Raw genomic sequence first — 15,483 nt, 5'->3', positions numbered from 1 at the left:
ATAAACATTCTGGTACTAAGAGCAATCTAAAATGCTCTAAGCCAGGCGGAACCACTCCTGCAAGGAAAACCGGTGTTGATTCAGTCGGACAACATCACGGCGGTCGCCCATGTAAACAGACAGGGCGGCACAAGAAGCAGGAGTGCAATGGCAGAAGCTGCCAAGATTCTTCGCTGGGCGGAGAATCACGTAATAGCACTGTCAGCAGTGTTCTTCCCGGGCGTGGACAACTGGGAAGCAGACTTCCTCAGCAGACACGATATTCACCCGGGAGAGGGGGGTCTTCATCCAGAAGTCTTCCACATGCTAATAAACTGTTGGGAAAGACCAATGGTAGACTTGATGGCGTCTCGCCTCAACAAGAAACTGGACAAGTATTGCGCCAGGTCAAGAGATCCACAGGCAATAGCTGTGGACGCACTGGTAACACCTTGGGTGTACAAATCAGTATATGTGTTTCCTCCTCTGCCTCTCATACCAAAGGTATTGAAGATTATACGGTGAGGAGGAGTATGAACAATACTAGTGGCTCCGGATTGGCCAAGAAGGACTTGGTACCCGGAACTTCAAGAGTTGGTCACGGACGACCCGTGCCCTCTACTTCGGAGAAGGGACCTGCTACAACAGGGTCCCTGTCTCTTTCAAGACTTACCGCGGCTGCGTTTGACGGCATGGCGGTTGAACGCCAGATCCTAAAAGGGAAAGGCATTCCAGAAGAAGTCATTCCTACCTTGATTAAGGCAAGGAAGGAAGTCACCGCGAAACATTATAACCGCATTTGGCGAAAATATGTCGCGTGGTGCGAGGATCGGAGTGTTCCGACGGAGGAATTTCAACTGGGTCGTTTCCTACGTTTCCTACAATCAGGATTGTCTATGGGTCTCAAATTGAGATCTATTAAGGTTCAAATTTCGGCCCTGTCAATATTCTTCCAAAAAGAATTGGCCTCAGTTCCTGAGGTACAGACTTTTGTTAAAGGAGTACTGCATATACAGCCTCCTGTGGTGCCTCCGGTGGCACCGTGGGATCTAAATGTAGTTTTAGATTTCCTCAAATCCCATTGGTTTGAACCATTGAAAAAGGTGGATTTTAAATATCTCACATGGAAAGTGACTATGTTACTGGCCCTGGCTTCCGCCAGGAGAGTATCTGAATCGGCGGCTTTATCTTATAAAAGCCCTTATCTAATCTTCCATTCGGATAGGGCAGAACTGAGGACTCGTCCGCATTTTCTCCCTAAGGTGGTATCAGCGTTTCACCTGAACCAACCTATTGTGGTGCCTGCGGCCACTGGCGACTTGGAGGACTCCAAGTTGTTGGACGTTGTCAGAGCCTTAAAAATATACATTTCAAGGACGGCTGAAGTCAGAAAATCTGACTCGCTGTTGATACTATATGCACCCAACAAGTTGGGTGCCTCTGCTTCTAAGCAGACGATTGCTCGTTGGATTTGTAACACAATTCAACTTGCTCATTCTGTGGCAGGCCTGCCACAGCCTAAATCTGTTAAGGCCCATTCCACAAGGAAGGTGGGCTCATCTTGGGCGGCTGCCCGAGGGGTCTCGGCATTACAATTCTGCCGAGCAGCTACGTGGTCGGGGGAAAACACGTTTGTAAAATTCTACAAATTTGATACCCTGGCAAAAGAGGACTTGGAATTCTCTCATTCGGTGCTGCAGAGTCATCCGCACTCTCCCGCCCGTTTGGGAGCTTTGGTATAATCCCCATGGTCCTTTCAGGAACCCCAGCATCCACTTAGGACGATAGAGAAAATAAGAATTTACTTACCGATAATTCTATTTCTCGGAGTCCGTAGTGGATGCTGGGCGCCCATCCCAAGTGCGGATTATCTGCAATACTGTACATAGTTATTGTTAACAAATTCGGGTTATATTGTTAAGGAGCCATCTTTAAGAGGCTCTTTCTGTTATCATACTGTTAACTGGGTTTAGATCACAAGTTGTACGGTGTGATTGGTGTGGCTGGTATGAGTCTTACCCGGGATTCAAATTGCCTCCCTTATTGTGTACGCTCGTCCGGGCACAGTACCTAACTGGAGTCTGGAGGAGGGTCATAGGGGGAGGAGCCAGTGCACACCACCTGATCTGGTAAAAGCTTTACTTTTTTGTGCCCTGTCTCCTGCGGAGCCGCTATTCCCCATGGTCCTTTCAGGAACCCCAGCATCCACTACGGACTCCGAGAAATAGAATTATCGGTAAGTAAATTCTTATTATTAACAAGCGTAGAGGGTCAACACCCTCGTATGTTATAATGCATTTGTATCCCACCAGTGGGCTCTCATCTTTCTTTTCTTTGAGAGCTCAAACTTGGCAGCCGAGTATCCTGCCTGCTGGATACTACGTCTGCTTTTATTCTTTTTTGTTTCTCTTTCTTCTGTCCCCCTCCTCTCTCTTAGACCCCGATTGCAGTACGCATAGTCCGGGTCCCTAGGGATTTCCAGCGAATTACTCCCTCTTCAGTTTCAAACATGCCGCTAAAATGCCTGTTCATTAATGTTAAAGGGCTGAACACTCCCCAGAAACGCTCTCATCTCCACAGATCTCTCAAAGCATTAAAAGGTGACGTGATTTTCTTACAGGAGACACACTTGAAATCGGATTCCCATCCCTCCCTAACATCTAAACAATTTCCTATGGCCTGGTATTCTAATCATACAGCAAAAAAACATGGGGTGGCTATCTTAATAAGGGGGTCCATTCCTTTCCAACTCATAGACTGTAAACACGACAATGAAGGTCGGTATGTAATGGTGAGGGGAAAAATCGGACACGAGGAGGTTACCTTGGCTAATTTGTACTCTCCAAACACTGCCCAATCCAAATTCTTTCGCAAGTTTTTCTATGACCTCTACTCATATAGACGAGGCAAAGTACTTGTTGGTGGAGATTTCAATATGGCTCTCACGGGCATGGACAGGTCCGGACCCTTACGTAGTAGTCAAACCCCAAATTCCTTCGCATTACACAGGGGCATGGCCGAGGCTGGTTTGTTCGACGTCTGGAGATTTCTTAACCCGACCACCAGGGACTATACTTTCTACTCCAATCCGCACTATGTGTACTCCCGTATTGATTTGTTCTTGAGCTGTGCACCTCTCTCCCGCACCGCTCGCTTTTCTTCGATAGTCCCACTTACCTGGACTGACCATGCGGCTTTAACCGCGACATTTGACATTTTTGACATACCTGACGGCAGACCGACATGGAGACTAAACGAGACGCTATTGAAGATCCCTAAGTTTCAGGACTTGATTAAAACGGAACTTAAAGAATATTTTACGACTAACGTAGAGGGTGACTGCAGTATAGCCACTATATGGGAAGCCCATAAGGCGGTCATCAGGGGATCCATTATCCAATTTGCATCCCGCCGTAAGAGAAACCGAGAAAACCAAATCGCCCTATTAACCGATAAGATTGCAACGTTGGACCAGGAACATAAACGCACATTTTCTAAAAAAAACTCTAGCCGAACTTTCTAAAGCACACGATGACCTACAATCTCTCTTGGCGGAGAATATTGAGCGCTCGCTTCGGTGGGCTAACCAATCGTTTTACGATAAAAGTAACAAGGCACATACTTTATTAGCTAACCAACTACGCGCCAAAAAGGCTAACCAATGCATCCATACTATCAGACAACCTTCAGGCAACATTACCTACGACCCCAAAAAAATTAATAATATCTTTTTTGACTATTACAGGACACTCTATAACCTTGACCCCCCGTCCGACCCCCTAGCACAAGCCGACCAGACACAACAGTATTTAGATTCATGCGCTCTTCCTCGTATAGACGAAGCAACTAACTCTACTCTCAATGCTGATATTTCTGTTGAGGAAGTTGAAGCGGCACTGAAAACCCAGAAACCCTCCAAAGCACCTGGCCCGGGTGGCTATCCGATGGTGTATTACAAGACCTTCGCCCCTCAACTCGTCCCTCATATGGTCTCCCTATTTAATAAAATATTACGAGGCGCGCCCTTTCATACCAACTCTACGACATCCCGCATTATTGTAATTCCGAAGCCCGGAAAAGATCCCTTGCATTGCACAAATTACAGACCCATATCTTTGATAAACACCGACCTCAAACTTTTTGCCAAAATATTAGCAACCCGTCTGAATGCTGTGTTGCCATCATTAATAGACCCTGACCAAGTGAGATTTATCCCTGGCCGTCAGGCCTCGGATAACACCAGACGCACCATTAATCTGATTCACCAAATAAACTCGACAAAAACACCAGCGATTGCCTTGGCGCTAGACGCTGAAAAAGCATTTGATCGCATTTCCTGGCCTTTTTTGTTTTCTACCTTATCAAAGTTTGGCCTCCACGGACATTTCTTTATCATCCACTAGGGGTCACTGGAGTACTCTTGGGATATGGACGGGCGTAGCCGAACAAAGGCACTGAATATTCAAATTTAGGACTCTCCCCCCCCTCCATATCCCCGAGTACCTCAGTGTACTCTCTCAGTGTTTTTTCGGTGCTCACAGCACATCGGCTTGTGGGAAGAGCCCACATTTGAGATTTTCTTTTTCTTTTTACTTTTTATTTTACACTTCCCTTCCCCAGTTCTTGAAAAACATGGGTCCGGGATGGTGCCGCTGCAAGGCAGCGTATGGCGTGTCGTTCCTCACAAAGAGCACCCTCACAGCCACAGGCGCTACAAGGCAGCGCATGGCGTGTCGGTCCTCACAAAGAGCACCCTCACAGCCACAGGCGCTACAAGGCAGCGCATGGCGTGTCGGTCCTCACAAAGAGCACCCTCACAGCCACAGGCAGACACTGTCTCATACTGCAACTGGACGGAGCTTACAGAAAGAAGCCCCGTCACAGCCAGGAGGAGATCTGAAAACTGGAGCTGGTGGACGGAGCTTACAGAAAGAAGCCCCGTCACAGCCAGGATGAAAGCCCCGTCACAATCTGGACGGAGCTTACAGGAGTGCGACACTACAAGGTATGGTGGGGTCAGGGCGGTCAGCTCACGCTGCCGCCCTGCTGTGTGGGGAAAGCCTTTATTGTTTACCGCCGCTTTGCCCGCCGCTTACAGCGCGCTCATTAGCAGGATACCCCGCTGAACGAAGAGAGCGGCCGCACGTCACTCACAGACGCCGGCCGCTCTCCCAGCCACTGTACGAGAACTCTGCCACTGTAGAACGTATCCGAGCGGCCGCACGTCACTCACAGACGCCGGCCGCTCTCCCAGCCACTGTATGAGAAGCGCCGCCCAAGCAGCCACTCTGCGTACCCATGTCTAAAGCTCCGAGCGGCCGTACGTCACTAAAGACGCCGGCCGCTCTTCCAGCGCTGCACCCGGCCACTGCTGTATGAGGCGCCGCCCGTTCTTCCGGAGGGCTCCCCGGCGCAATATAGCAGCGCTCCCCGGGTTTCCCTAGGCTCCCTGCACTCGCTTCCGCTGCACAGGGGGGAGAAGCTAAAAGCTACATCACAAGCAGCGCGGCTGCAGGGGGGTGACGGTGAGAAAATAAAGCCCATAGCAGCAGCAAAGGCTGCTTGGGAATAAGAGACTGCTCAGTTTTAAATATTGGAAATAATACAATTCACTGCAGGCAGTGTTGAGTAAAGCCCATAGCAGCAGAAGGCTGCATGGGTTAAGAGACTGCTTAGTTTTTAAACAGTTAATGGAAATTTTAACTGGAAGGCTAACTAAAGCATAAGGCTGCAAGATAATGTATTGTAAACTGCATGGATTTTACTGTATAATAGACCTGTAACTGTAGAATAGGCTATTAAGCCTATATTTAATGTATAATAGGCTATTAAGCCTATATTAACACTGCAGCAGGTATCCTGTCCTGTGATTTTCAGTGGAAGCATGGCATGACGGTCATTTTAATCATTGCTGTTCTTCCAGTTTATAATTCCAGAACATTCCGCCCATACACCTATACTCCACAAGGAGGCGCAGGGGTGTTAGTGGGAATTTTTTGGTTCAGTTTTCACACATGTAATCTGTATTTCTACTTAATTCTAGAACATTCCTGCCCTACATCTCTAAGCCACCAGAGGCGCAGGGAAGTTAGTAGGAATTTGGTTCGGGTTTCATATGCCCATGTGAACTGCTTTTCACATAAAGAATACTTTGGTTTCTCTTCATATCGAATAAATCTTTCGTTTTTTGCTAAAGATTTTCATAGAGAGAAACAAGCTTGAGTTTCATATGAATATGCTGTTCAGCAATAACATATATATATATATATATATGACACATAATAACTTCATTAAGTCGTGCAAGTGTCTGTCTATTGTCTATTATGGTGTCTGTCTACATAGCGAGTAAGGCTATAGTGCAGACTAAAAATAATTTTAACAAATCCTATGTTAACATTGGCAATTCGGAGTCTCGGAATGACTCCGCCAGCTCTAACAAAAGACAGTCTTTCCAAAGGGTCAATTTCCCTTTGGGTACCAGAGTGTTTATTTCACTGGTCTTATAATTTAATGCACGATTCTATGTCAAATTTCACACCGATAACTACGAGTGAGAAGGGTACATTAGTCCAGCACTCAGATAGTGCGGGGGTTTTTTAACAACCATACATAATCGTTTCCAAAAGGACGCGATCCGCCATTGGTAGATGATTTTCTGTCAAACATTATAAAAACCCAGGATACATTTGGGTCACTAGAAATGACGATCACTGTTAAAAGAAGCTGCAGAGTATATCTGTAAAGCTTCTGCTAACGCCGGTTACTTTCATTGTCGCTAGTTCAGCGCGACAAGGCCAGAGCTTGTTTGCTCCTAAATTTGATATACTTGTAACGGCGTTTTATCCCTTTATGCTATTCAGCCATTACCGCATACAGTATACTTGTAACGGCGTTTTATCCCTCTATAAGAAACAGTCACGCCTTGTAACGACAGGACGTTACAGTCAGCAAGCCAGTGGTTTGATGACCTCTTTTACAATTGTGGAAGCGCGTCTACATGTTACATTTGCGAGGTTTCATGACTTCAACTCATGCATGTCTCAGCTATTTACAGCTTAAAGGACAAGACTGCCTCTGTCGAACGGTTTGGCAGGTTGCCATTTACTCTTTGCTGATTTATAAACCAGGCAGTAGTACTCCAACAGAGTCAGAGTTACTTATTCCCCTCTGTTTGAGCAAAACCAAACAGCTCCGTTGCAATATCAATCAGCAAGTCACTTACTACAGTTGGAAAATGGATTTTCTGCGGTTAGTATTTGCTTATTGGAGCCACAAAATTGCATAATTGCATTTAATCTTCACAATGCGTATTTACCCATTCCGGTTTGTTCATCACAGGTTCTAGCGTTTGAAATCGCCACAACCATTAACCATTTCAGGTCTACCGTTTCTTATCGCCTCGGTTATTTACCAAGGTGATGTTGGTGATGATAGCTCATCTCACATAAGAACTCTGTCTCAACAGAGTTTCTCTATCTTAGATGATCTACTCATAAGAACTCTGTCTCAACAAAGTTCCTCTAACTTGCGTTACTAAGTATACGGCGGTAGCAGATCAAGTTCAAAAATAATCGCATCTAATTCCGTCTAAACGATGTCAATTCCTAGGTAAGATTATATATACGGTAAATCAAAGACTTTTACCTACTACACCAGCAAGAACAAATGTACAGCTAGTAATTAGTGCAAAACACGCACACTAGCGGTACATTGGTGTATTCAACTATTAAAAATAATGATGTGTTTCCAAGCGATTTAGTCGCCGCCCTTCACTCGCGTGTCCCACAGAGGGGCGAGGGGGTATATACTCTGGACTACAGTCGCAGAGGTTCAGGAGTTGTAGTTAAATAAGTTCAGCGACAAAGGTTCTAAAATCACGACAGATTGCTGTCAATAAATGTCCTGGAACTACGTGCATTTTACAATGCAATACATGCTTCGCTTTCAGTCTAACCAGGGACAGTCAGACAAGGCAACGGCAGTTGCATACACAACAACCAAGGAGAACCAAGAAGCCGCATGGCAAGGCGGCAGGTAACTCAAATCCTCAAATGACTCAGAACACCATTATGTGAAAATGTCAAGAGATCATTCCATAAGTGGACATCTCTTAGACAGATGATCTCACCCGTCAGGATTTGGATCCTGAAAACTGGACATTAAATCCAGAAGTGTTCATATGTGAGTCCACAGAAGGGGGTTACCCTCAGGTATACATGATGGCATCTCGCCACAATTACAAAAGCTCAGTATGTGTACAAAACAACAGATCACAAGGGCAGTGGCGATGGAGTCTCTCACATTCAGGTGGTCATTCAGCATCGTGTATCTGGCTCCACTATTTTCCGCTAATTTCTCCGTTGCCAAAACGGATCATAAGACAGTTCGTCACAGTCATACTGGTGGTATCTCAGGGGTTTCGGAGAAGTTTGCTTCTCGAATTTCCAAGGAATACTTGCACACGATCTTGGCCCGCTCATAATACGTTCAACCTGTTATATCAGGGAACGTTCTTTTACCCATAGTTACCTATGTACCTATTATCTATGTACCGCAGCTGCGGTTGACGGCCGCCCTCTTAAGAAATAGAGCATTACAGTATCGGTTATACCAACCATGTTAACTAGTAAGCCGCTTAAGGCAGCTCATTATTACAAAATTTCGTGTGCTTACATAGGTTGTAAACCTCGGAAGTTTCCAACATCATCCTTCAAGTTACCCGTATTCTGTTAAACGGGGTGGGATGGAAAACTGCGTTAATCTGCACTAAGAGTGCAGGTATCTGTGTGGTAAACTTATTTTCAAAGATGTTTGCCTCTATTTGCGTCTGTACACATCTTTCTACAAGGTGTCATCAAAGTTCAGACTCTATTTATCCCACCTACAGCGCCAGGCGACTTGAGGTTGGGTTCAGATTTCTTACAGTTTTCATATTTTGGACCCTTTCAACAAATGGGAATTAAGTTTCTCACTTTGGAAAACATTTTTCTTCTAGCCTTGGCTTTGGCAAGGGTTTGTTTCATATTTGGGTGCCTTGTATTCCAAGACACCGTATTTGAGTTTTCTCATGACAAAGCAGATCTTCGGACGAATTCCGCTTTCGTATTCTTCACATCAATAATAGTGGTTTCTGTGTGGACAGCACATTCTAGAATTCTGAATGTGGTACACGCATTACGCGTTTATATAGGTCCCGAACGTCTACAGTAGGTGATATGAATACGTTGTTTGTTCTCTATGATACTGCCAACTGGGGTTAGCCAGTTTCTCAGCAGACATTATCCAGTTGGATAATAATAATGACTACAAGTCAGGCTTACTTTAAGGCTAAGTTACAATCGCCTACGTCAGTAATAGCTCATCCCACAGGTTCTGTGGGAATGTCAGACCCAGCGGGTCGTGGAGCGTCTACGACGCGGCTACATAGCCTTTAGTGCACCACGTTTGTGCACGTTTACACGTTATGAATGGTGGCGCCATCAGCATCTGGCTTTGGGCTGCCTACTGTTACAAGTATCAAACAGCTCTCCCGCCCACGAGGGAAGCTTTGGTACGTCCCAAGAGTACTCCAGTGACCCCTAGTGGATGATAAAGAAAATAGGATTTTGGTACTTACCAGGTAAATCCTTTTCTTTGAATCCATAGGGGGCACTGGACGCCCACCCAGAGCAGTTTTACCTGGGTTGTTTTAAGCTCAAGGGAGCTTAGTGAACACGTTTTACTTGATTGTTATTAAGCTCAGAGGAGCTTATGGTAACACATTTTCACCGATTGGTTCAAATTATAAAGTTCTATCGGTTATGGTGTCAACTGTTTAGTTGACAGTAAGGTTATGGGTCAACATTGTTGTTGTCCGTTATGTTATAGGTATTCTCCATTGTCAACCTCTCTATATAGTTCCTGTTCGCTCAGTAAAAAACACTGAGAGAGTACACTGAGGTACTCGGGGATATGGAGGGGGGGGAGAGTCCTAAATTTGAATATTCAGTGCCTTTGTTCGGCTACGCCCGTCCATATCCCAAGAGTACTCCAGTGCCCCCTATGGATTCAAAGAAAAGGATTTACCTGGTAAGTACCAAAATCCTATTTTCACCACTGCAATAGAGGCCCTCTATTCCAACCCTACATCTATGGTCCTGACCAATGGACTGAGTTCACCTCGATTTAGTTTGAAGAATGGCACTCGTCAGGGCTGCCCTCTCTCACCCCTACTTTTTGCTCTATGCATCGAACCTCTCGCGGCCCGTATTAGACTTAATGCAGACATCGGGGGGATTACAGTGGGGCAGAAATCATACAAAATATCATTATTTGCAGACGACGTGCTCCTGACATTGTCCAACCCTTTAATTTCTCTTCCTAATCTACAAAAAGAATTACTCCTATATGGAACCCTCTCTGGTTATAAAATAAATCACACCAAATCTGAGGCCCTCGCATTTAATATCCCATCCCAAACCCATTTGATTCTAACCTCATCTTTCCCTTTTCTTTGGAGACCTTCGGCTATCAAATACCTCGGCATATTCATTACTAAATCCTATACCAACCTATACCAGGCTAATTATGTCCCTATGATTAAAACTCTCGCCCAAGACCTGGACAAATGGGACAGATTATTCATTTCATGGATTGGACGAATCAATGCCCTGAAAATGAATCTCCTTCCCCGTATTCTTTACCTATTTCAGACCATTCCGATTAATGGTGCCCCGAGTGACTCTGGCTTCATTGCAATCATTGTGCAACAAATTTATCTGGGCTCACCGTAAATCTCGATTAAGACGAACTCTGTTGACTAAAAGTGCTACTTCAGGCGGATTGGGGTACCCTAACCTTCAGGCTTATTTCAATGCCTGTCACCTTAGTCACATGGTGTCTTGGCATTCCCCACAAGGGAACAGAAAATGGGTCGATATTGAGAACTCAATATATCAGGGCGTCCCCCTCGACTCTCTTCTATGGCTCCCCAGGTCCTGCAGACCAGCCTCGGCCTATTCAATCCCTACGATTAAATTCACCCTGGGACTGTGGGACAAACTCCGCAGTACCTACAATCTATCCTCACACCCCTCACCCTTAACACCTATCTGGGGACACCCTGCCTTCCCCCCTGGCTGCGAGCGAAAAATAGCGGCCCCATGGCAATCTCAGGGCATCACGAGATTCATCCATGTTAAAGGCCACTCAGCACCGACATTGTTTGGAGATTTTCAGGAGCACCTTGGTGTGCCATCCTCGTGTCTTTACCATTACATTCAAATTCTCAGCTTTCTCAAATCTCAGCTTAAAAATACACCTTTGAAACCACCCACCTCCTTTGAACATATGTGCTTGCTTTCAATTGGCAAAAAGGGGAACATCTCAACAATATACAACTCTATCCTGACCCCAGACCCCCCTGACCGCGAACCCCATGAACTAGCCTGGGAATCAGATCTCTCCCATCCGTTGGAAGATGATCTATGGGAAGAAATCAGAATGCGCATAGCTAAAGCATCTATTAGTGTGGCACTCAGGGAAACGTGCTATAAGGTCTACACCAGGTGGTACTTGGTTCCCTCCAGACTACATTCCATCTACCCCACGACATCAAATATGTGCTGGAGACTCTGTGGAGGGGAGGGCACCTTTTACCACATATGGTGGACATGCCCCTCGATTCGCCCATTTTGGAAAATGGTAGGAGCAATTGTTGCTCAACATAATTTAGACCTCTCCCCTGAAACTGCTCTACTTCAAGCCCCCATACCAAGGTTACCCAAAACCCAGGACAAGCTTGCCATGCTACTTTGCATGGCGGCAAAATCTCTGATGGCTAAATGCTGGAAAGACCATAAACCTCCCTCCAAGGCATTACTGATGTCCAAGATTAATTATATAGCCAGTATGGAATATATTACAAGCCTAAAAAATAACACGGTGGCCAAGTTCCACAACATCTGGTCTCCTTGGTTCCTCGCTCGGTCTTTATTGATGCCCGGACTATGTTGATGCTGCTAATACTGCTAACTCTGCTAATACCTCTATCACCTATGTTGTCTCCCCCTCTCCTATTGATACAGGGAACTGTTCCCACCCTCTGGCCTCCCTATAGGTAATTTACCCAATGATTTCCCTCAATTAAGCTATATACTCTAGCGTCCTTTCTCCCTGCCCTTTCTTTTTCTCTTTTACTTTTACTCTTCACAGGTTTTCTCTCAGTTTTAGTATAAAATTTATACTATATCTATAAAATAAAACGAGACAGGTCAAATACACGCTTAGAAATTAGCAGGGAGCATATTATTAATAATATCTGTTGGTCTATGATTTCATAGAATTGTTTTTATATTTCTAACTTGATATGTGAAACGGTTGTTTTCATGTTCTATTTCCCTAACCTGCACAAGTCTGTTCTTGTTAACCTTGTGATTACTGACCACTCTCAATAAAAACTCTAACTTTAAAACAAAAACAAAACTGAGGCAACATAACTAGAGCTGAGGGCTGGAAAGATGTCACCTCGTCTAACAAATCTTGTTTTTATGCTACAACATGCAGATAGTGGTGTCAGAATTTGGTGTAAACAAGAATCCATGGATCCATCTTGCCTTGTTTCAAAGGTCAAGGATGGTGATGTTTTTTTGACACCAATTAGGCCCCCTAATACCAATTTCTCTAACGTCCTAAGTGGATGCTGGGGACTCCGTCAGGACCATGGGGTTTAGCGGCTCCGCAGGAGACAGGGCACAATAATAAAAGCTTTAGGATCAGGTGGTGTGCACTGGCTCCTCCCCCTATGACCCTCCTCCAAGCCTCAGTTAGATTTTTGTGCCCGGCCGAGAAGGGTGCAATCTAGGTGGCTCTCCTGAGCTGCTTAGAATAAAAGTTTAAGTTAGGTTTTTTATTTTCAGTGAGTCCTGCTGGCAACAGGCTCACTGCTACGAGGGACTTAGGGGAGAGAAGTAAACTCACCTGCGTGCAGGATGGATTTGCTTCTTAGGCTACTGGACACCATTAGCTCCAGAGGGAGTCGGAACACAGGTCTCACCCTGGGGTTCGTCCCGGAGCCGTGCCGCCGACCCCCCTTGCAGATGCCGAAGTTGAAGAGGTCCAGAGGTCCAGAAACAGGCGGCAGAAGACTTTCAGTCTTCATAAGGTAGCGCACAGCACTGCAGCTGTGCGCCATTGTTGTCAGCACACTTCATACCAGCGGTCACTGAGGGTGCAGGGCGCTGGGGGGGGCGCCCTGGGCAGCAATGTATTATACCTTTTTTATGGCTAAAATACATCACATATAGCCCTTGAGGCTATATGGATGTATTTAACCCCTGCCAGATCTCACAAACTCCGGGAGAAGAGCTCGCCGTTTTAGGGGGCGGGGCCTATTCTCCTCAGCACACGGCGCCATTTTCCTGCTCAGCTCTGCTGTGAGGAAGGCTCCCAGGCTCTCCCCTGCACTGCACTACAGAAACAGGGTTAAAACAGAGAGGGGGGGCACTTATTTGGCGATATGATTACATATGTGAAAATGCTATAAGGGAAAACACTTGTATAAGGGGTTGTCCCTGTATAATTATAGCGTTTTTGGTGTGTGCTGGCAAACTCTCCCTCTGTCTCTCCAAAGGGCTAGTGGGGTCCTGTCCTCTATCAGAGCATTCCCTGTGTGTGTGCTGTGTGTCGGTACGTGTGTGTCGACATGTAGGAGGACGATGTTGGTGAGGAGGCGGAGCAAATTGCCTGTATTGGTGATGTCACTCTCTAGGGAGTCGACACCGGAATGGATGGCTTATTTAGGAATTACGTGATAATGTCAACACGATGCAAGGTCGGTTGACGACATGAGACGGCCGGCAAACAAATTAGTACCTGTCCAGGCGTCTCAGACACCGTCAGGGGCTTGTAAAAACGCCCATTTACCTCAGTTGGTCGACACAGACACTGACTTCAGTGTCGACGGTGAAGAAACAAACGTATTTTCCTTTAGGGCCACACGTTACATGTTAAGGGCAATGAAGGAGGTGTTACATATTTCTGATACTACAAGTACCACAAATAAGGGTATTATGTAGGGTGGGAATAATCTACTTGTAGTTTTTCCTGAATCAGATAAATTAAAGTGTGTGATGATACGTGGGTTTCCTCCGATAAAAAATTATTGGAGGTATACCCTTTCTCGCCAGAAGTGAGGGCGAGTTGGGAAACACACCTTAGGGTGGATAAGGCGCTCACACGCTTATAAAAACAAGTGGCGTTACTGTCTCCAGATACGGCCGCCCTCAAAGAGCCAGCTGATAGGAAGCTGAAAAATATCCTAAAAAGGTATATACTCACATACTGGTGTTATACTACGACCAGCAATCGCCTCAGCCTGGATGTGCAGCGCTGGGGGGGCTTGGTCGGATTTCCTGACTGAAAATATTGATACCCTTGACAGGAACAATATTTTATTGACTATAGAGCATTTTAAGGATGCATTTCTATATATGCGAGATGCGCAGAGGGATATTTGCATTCTGGCATCAAGAGTAGATGTGATGTCCATATCTGCCAGACGATGTTTATAGACATGACAGTGGTCAGGTGATGCAGATTCCAGACGGCACATGGAAGTATTGCCGTATAAAGGGGCGGTCCATCGGACCTGGTGGCCATGGCAACAGCTGGAAAATCCACTTTTGTTACCCCAAGTCACATCTCAGCAGAAAAGGACACAGTCTTTTCAGTCTCAGTCCTTTCGTACCCATAAAGGCAGGTGGGCAAAAGGCCAGTCATATCTGCCCAGGGTTAGAGGAAAGGGAAGAAGACTGCAGCAGGCAGCCCATTCCCAGGAACAGAAGTCCTCCACAGCTTCTGCCAAGTCCGCAGCATGACGCTGGGGCCATACAAGCGGACTCGGGTGCGGTGGGGGGTCATCTCAAGAGTTTCAGCACGCAGTGGGCTCACTCGCAAGTGGACTCCTGGATCCTACACGTAGTATCCCAGGTGTACATTGGAAATTCGAGACGTCTTCCCCTCACAAGTTCCTGAAGTCTGCTTTACCAACGTCTCCCTCCGACAGGGAGGCAGTATTGGGAAAAAATTCACAGGCTGTATTCCCAGCAGGTGATAATCAAAGTACCCCTCCTACAACAAGGGAAGGGGTATTATTCCACACTATATTGTGGTACTGAAGCCAAACGGCTCGGTGAGATCTAAAAGATTTGAACAATTACATACAAGGGTTCAAATCAAGATGGAGTCACTCAGAGCAGTGATAGCGAACCAGGACGATATGGTGTCACTGGATATCAGGGACGCTTACCTACATGTCCAAATTTTGCCCTTCTCACCAAGGGTATCTCAGGTTCGTGGTACAGAACTGTCACTATCAGTTCAGACGCTGCCGTTTGGATTGTCCACGGCACCCCGGGTCTTTACCATGGTAATGGCCGAAATGATGATTCTTCCTAAAAGAAATATGGACGCTTTCCTGATAAGGGCAAGGTCCAGAGAACAGTTGGCGGTCGGAGTAGCACTATC

At 45.9% G+C, this 15,483-nt stretch overlaps 1 protein-coding gene and 1 pseudogene across 2 annotated transcripts in view; both read left to right on the top strand.

Annotated features, from left to right (window-relative positions):
- LYPLA1 (lysophospholipase 1) overlaps positions 1–15,483 on the top strand; it is a 111,912-nt gene that overhangs the window by 82,292 nt on the left and 14,137 nt on the right. The gene's annotated exons all lie outside the window — the stretch shown is intronic.
- On the top strand, positions 6,126–6,233 carry LOC134931321 (U5 spliceosomal RNA; annotated as a pseudogene).

Source organism: Pseudophryne corroboree, chromosome 5, assembly GCF_028390025.1.
Source record: "Pseudophryne corroboree isolate aPseCor3 chromosome 5, aPseCor3.hap2, whole genome shotgun sequence".
Lineage (NCBI taxonomy): Eukaryota > Metazoa > Chordata > Amphibia > Anura > Myobatrachidae > Pseudophryne > Pseudophryne corroboree.
Note: the sequence above shows the minus strand (reverse complement) of the source record. Positions and strands in the feature narration are given on the sequence as shown.